This window comes from Gracilinanus agilis, chromosome 2 (assembly GCF_016433145.1).
Source record: "Gracilinanus agilis isolate LMUSP501 chromosome 2, AgileGrace, whole genome shotgun sequence".
Classification (NCBI taxonomy): Eukaryota; Metazoa; Chordata; class Mammalia; order Didelphimorphia; family Didelphidae; genus Gracilinanus; species Gracilinanus agilis.
In genome coordinates this window covers 208,539,234-208,545,688 of record NC_058131.1, presented here as the reverse complement: position 1 = coordinate 208,545,688, position 6,455 = coordinate 208,539,234, and the positions used below count along the sequence as shown (strand labels likewise).

At 37.0% G+C, this 6,455-nt stretch overlaps 1 pseudogene; it reads right to left on the bottom strand.

The window, feature by feature from the left end:
- Nucleotides 1-2,837: 2,837 nt before the first annotated feature.
- The window catches only part of LOC123233478, an 8,179-nt pseudogene continuing 4,561 nt past the window's right edge, over nt 2,838-6,455 (bottom strand).

The window sequence follows — 6,455 nt, the reverse complement described above, 5'->3', positions numbered from 1 at the left end:
TACCAGGAATGCAAGGATGGTTCAGCATTAGGAAAACCATCCACATAATTGACCATATCAACAGTCTAACCAACAAAAATCACATGATTATCTTAATAGATGCTGAAAAAGCCTTTGACAAAATACAGCATCCATTCCTATTGAAAACACTGAAAAGTATAGGAATAGGAGGACCCTTCCTAAAAATAATAAACCGTATATACCTAAAACCATCGACAAGCATTATATGCAATGGGGATAAATTAGAAGCCTTCCCAATAAGATCAGGAGTGAAACAAGGATGTCCATTATCACCTCTATTATTCAACATAGTACTAGAAACACTAGCAGTAGCAATTAGAGAAGAAAAAGAAATTGAAGGTATCAAAATAGGCAATGAGGAGACTAAGCTATCACTCTTTGGAGATGATATGATGGTCTACTTAAAAAATCCTAGAGAATCAACTAAGAAGCTTGTAGAAATAATCAACAACTTTAGCAAAGTTGCAGGATACAAAATAAATGCACATAAATCATCAGCATTTCTATATATTTCCAACACATTAGAGCAGCAAGATGTAGAAAGAGAAACACCATTTAAAATGACCCTAGACAATATAAAATACTTGGGAATCTATCTACCAAAACAAACACAGCAATTATACAAAAACAACTACAAAACACTTTCCAAACAAATAAAACTGGAGCTCAACAATTGGAAAGTCATTAACTGTTCATGGGTAGGACGAGCTAACATAATAAAAATAAACATTCTACCCAAATTAATTTACCTATTTAGCACCATACCTATCAAATTACCAAAAAACTTCTTTACTGAATTAGAAAAAACTATAACAAATTTCATTTGGAATAACAAAAGATCAAGAATATCAAGGGAAATAATGAAAAAAAAATGTGAAGGAAGGGGGCCTAGCAGTACCAGATATTAAACTATACTATAAAGCAGTAGTAATCAAAACAATATGGCACTGGCTAAGAGACAGAAGGGAGGATCAGTGGAATAGACTTGGGGTGAGTGACGTCAGCAAAACAGTGTATGATAAAACCAAAGAGCCCAACTTTTGGGACATGAATCCAATATTTGACAAAAACTGCTGGGAAATTTGGAAAACAATATGGGAGAGATTAGGTTTAGATCAACATCTCACACCCTACACCAAGATAAATTCAGAATGGATGAATGACTTGAATATAAAGAGGGAAACTATAAATAAGTTAAGTGAACACAAAATAGTATACCTGTCAGATCTCTGGGAAAGGAAAGGTTTTAAAACCAAGCAAGAGTTAGAGAAAATTACGAAATGTAAATTAAATGGTTTTGATTATATTAAGCTAAAAAGCTTTTGTACAAACAAAAACAATGTAGTCAAAATCAGAAGGGAAACAACAAATTGAGAAAAAATCTTTATAATGAAAAACTCTGACAGAGGTCTAATTACTCAAATATACAAGGAGTTAAAGCAATTGTATAAAAAATCAAGCCATTCTCCATTTGAAGAATGGGCAAGAGACATGAATAGGCAATTTTCAGATAAAGAAATCAAAAGTATCAATAAGCACATGAGAAAGTGTTCTAAATCTCTAATAATTAGAGAAATGCAAATCCAAACAACTCTGAGGTATCACCTCTCACCTAGCAGATTGGCTAAAATGAAAGAAGGGGAGAGTGATGAATGTTGGAGGGGATTTGGCAAAATTGGGTCATTAATGTATTGCTGGTGGAGTTGTGAACTGATCCAACCATTCTGGAAGGCAATTTGGAACTATGCTCAAAGGGCTATAAAAGAATGCCTGCCCTTTGATCCAGCCATACCATTGTTGGGTTTGTACCCCAAAGAGATCATAGATAAATAGACTTGTACAAAAATATTTATAGCTACGCTTTTTGTGGTGGCAAAGAACTGGAAAATGAGAGTATGCCCTTCAATTGGGGAATGGCTGAACAAATTGTGGTATATGCTGGTGATGGAATACTATTGTGCTAAAAGGAATAATAAACTGGAGGAGTTCAGGTGTACTGGAAGGATCTCCAAGAACTGATGCAGAGCGAAAGGAGCAGAGCCAGAAGAACACTGTACACAGAGACTGATACACTGTGGTAAAATCGAATGTAATGGACTTCTGTACCAGCAACAATGCAAGGACACAAGACAGCTCTGAGGGATTTATGGTAAAGATGCTACCCACATTCAGAGGAAGGACTGCAGGAGAGGAAACATAGAAGATAAAGAATTGCTTGAACTCATGGGTTGGGGAGGACATGATTGGGAATGTGGACTCAAAACTACCACACCAATCCAACTATCAACAATTTGGAAATAGGTCTTGATTGATGACACATGTTACAACCAGTGGAAATGCGTGTCGGCCATGGGTGGGGGGATAGTGGGGGGTGAAGGGGAAAGTAGGGGCATGAAGCATGTAAACATGTTAAAAATGAATATTAAAAATGTTTAAAAAATAATAGTGCTATTATTATCCCAATTTTACAGATATGAATTCTGAAACAGACAAAGATAACTTACTTGCTCAAGGTTACACCTTAACTAGTAATTAATTATCTAAATCTAGATTTGAATTCAAGTCTTCCTAATTCTATCCACTGTATAAATTATCCACTGTAAAAATTCTATCCACTTTATAAATTAGCTCACTATTATTTTCTTGGTGAGACAAGACATGAAAAAACAAAATATTGACATTAGTGATATTTCTTGGAAGACAACTTTATTTGTGAAATAATTGGGAAAATTGGGAAAGTAATGAGAGATGAAACTAGAAAAGGAAATTGAGTGTAGATTGTGGAAGACTTTCAATTGAAAGAATTTAAGCACCAACTAACAGACAAACTTTTTGTTACATATCTGTATTATAAGAACAAACACAAAATGGTTTGAGCATGTATGTTCAATGGTTATGAGATAATTGATTTTCATGATGCTGGCCTCAATGGTTCCCCTTCCATTAGTCTAATGGTTCACAGGTTGATCAGCTCACATTTCACTCCCTTTTTAGTTAGGAAGCAGCTGCTTCCATATAATGGCCAACAGATCATTAATGGGAAACCAATGTAACATACATTTTTGCCTTTGTTGTTTAGATTTTCCAATAGGAATTAGGAAATTTTTTGACTGAGCTTCATCTGGAAATTAAAAAAGAACTTAAGAACTCTATATACCAGCTAGTTTTTCAATACTGAAACTGGATTATCATTCTGAATTGCTAATTTGCTAAACCCTTTTGCATTGCCTCTAAATACCAAGGACTGACCACTTTAAATCCAGGACAATGTCTAGCTGGACCAAGCTGTAAAACATCAGCCACACCAACTAAAGCATCATTAGGTCCCCTGAAGGCAATAGGAACAAGATAAACTGACTTGACCTATAGTAAGCCATGTCAGTTGATTGCTAACCAGGTCAATGGCTGGCATAGAAAAATTGAAGGTAACGAATTCATAGATGGGCCTCCATCCAACCATAGGTGCCCCTACAGCAACTTCAGTAAAGCCCATCTTAGATATGGACTCATCAGTGATTCTCTTGCCTCCATGCTTCTTCCATAAACCTAGGCACTGTCATACTGAGTAACTTCTTCTCTGAGCAAAAAAAACTTTCTTATCTCATTCCAGTTCTTCATCCATCCCCTGATTCAAGGCATCTCAGACAGTCACTTGCAGCAGCGGACACCGCGTGGTGGAAGAGCCTTTTCAGCAGCCAGGCCACCCGCTGGCCACAACTGGCGAGCCCATCTCGCACAGCCCTGCCACCAGCTTGTACCTGAGTCCTCTACCAAAGACAGAGGCTTGGCTCAATCACAAAATATTTTTCAAGTATGATATAGAAATGAAATAATATTTGATTTTACAATCATCAGGGAGACAAGAATTTATTATGTAGGAAAGTGACAGGATCAGAATTGTACTTTAGGAAAAATCATTTTGGCACGCTTGCAGAGGATGCATTTGAAAGAAAAGAAACATGAATCTGAGAGAGTAATAATTAAAGTAAATGATAATATTTAATAGAGCAGATTAATATTTGCAAAACATCTACATTTTAACCTCATAACCCTGTGAAATGGGAGCCATTAATGTCCCTCTTTACACATGAAAATTTGAAGATGGAAGAAAGTTAGATGACTTGCCCTGGGTTATATAGTAAGAAACTTGCCTACTAAGTTAATTGAGGCTGAATGAGGTTAAATGAATTTGCCTTGGAGTCAGGAAGTTCTAAATTCAAATCTTGATTCAGAAAGAGGCATTTCACCTCTATGTGCCTCTTTCTAACCATAAGATAAAGAATGGCATCTGCTTCCTAGGGTTGTCGTGATAATCAAATTAGATATTTGTAAAATACTTCACTAAAAATAAGGTTCTATATAAATGCTCACTATTAATCCTGATCCGTCTTTAGAGCTAAATGACATCAACATTTTCTTTAACAGTAATTGGTCTTTATTTAGAGTTTTAATGTTACAAAGTACTTTACAGGAGTTATTTCATTTGACTTTCATAAGAACTCAGAAGACCTTTGTGGAATATGGAAATGTTCTTTTTAATGTCCCTAAATGATGACAATCATGCTTATTCTCAAATATGGACAAAACCATTCATACCTCAAAGTTCCATATTAATACCCATAATTGTCTCCTGACAATTATGTTACAGGGAAGTTACCACCCTTTTTGAAGGGCTACTTCAGTCAATTCCATAGAATGTCATCCATTCATCTTAGAAAGGTCTCACCACCCTATTAGGAATTCAATCTCCTGGGACCTGAATCATTTTCAGTTCAATGGTTTCCCCTTCAAAGAGCCTTTATATTTCACCATTCTGGTGAATTGCCTTGCATGCCCCATAATAATCAAAACTTCATGGATAAAAAGATGACTGGGGAGATTTTTTCCAGATCTTGCTTCAAGTTGACAAGTGGAGAGAAACTTTGTAATTTTATTTAAAAGCAGATTAAAGCACTGGTACCAGTGACAATATTTGGAAAGGAAGCCTGATCTCCTTCAATTAAATCTCAGGCTTGATCCTTAAGGTCCTGATTTTCATCCTTCCACCTTTAATGACCTGGAAAAATCAGAGGGAACAGTGAGGATATGTCTTCTTTTTCCTAAAACTATGTAAATAGCAACATACCTTTTATAGCAGCACTGGCAAACCTTTAAGAGATTGTGTGCCCAAACTACACCTTCAATCGGCCTGTGAACTCCCCATAGTGGAGGGAGGAAGTACTAACTTTGGGCTGCTGGGCAGAAAGGCGGGGCATGCAAAAATGTCTTTAGGTGCAGTAGAGAGGGGGAACAGAGCATCCACCTCTGGCATGCTAGGGCATGGGTGCCACATCTTTGCCAACATGGCCTTATAGCATCATCGGTGAGCTCTTTTAATGTTTTTTTTCCTCATCAAAAAGTTGTATCATGAAATTCCTTCAGTTTATTATTCCTTTGAGCACAATAGTATTCCATCACCAACAGATACCACAATTTGTTCAGCCATTCCCCAACTGAAGGGCATACTCTCATTTTTCAGTTTTTTGCCACCACAAAGAGTGCAGCTATAAATATTTTTGTACAAGTCTTTTTCCCTATGATCTCTTTGGAGTACAAACCCAGCAATTGTACCACTGGATCAAAAGGCAGGCAACCTTTTAGCACTCTTTGGGCATAGTTCCAAATTGCCAGCCAGAATGGTTGGATCAATTCACAAGTCCACCAGCAGAGCATTAATGTCCCAATTTTGCCACATCCCCTCCAACATTCATTCCTTTCCCTGGCTGTCATTTTAGCCAGTCCGCTGGGTGTGAAGTGATATCTCAGAGTTGTTTTGATTTGCATTTCTCTAATTATTAGAGATTTAGAACAATTTGGGATGTAGACTCTTAATGATCACCCTAGAACAATTATCAATAATATGGAAATGGGTCTTGATCAATGACACATGAAGAAACCAGTGGAAATGTGCGTCAACTATGGGGTGTGGAGGTGTAGGAGGAGAGAGAGCAAGAACATGAATCATGGAACCATGGAAAAATTTTTTCTAAAAAATAAAAATAAATTTAAAAAATTTCATTAATTAAAAAAAGTTGTATCAGACAACAGGCAGGATTTGAGCATCCCAGAACTTATGAAAGCCCAGTGTGTCCAATACATTGTTGGAGGAATAACAGCTTTTCATAATTAATTATTGATCACCTAGCAGTGGAGCCATATTTGGGTTTTACTGTGGTGCCAATGGGTGAGGGAGGGAATGAGAAAGAGACAGAGACACAGAGAAACACAGAGAGACAGAAATACAGACAGAGACAGAGAGACACAGAGAGACAAAGATAGACAGACACAGAGACAGACAGAGTACAGAGACAGAGGGAAAGAGTGGGAGAGAGAGAGAGAGAGAGAGAGAGAGAGAGAGAGAGAGAGAGAGAGAGAGAGAGAGAGAGAGAGAGAGA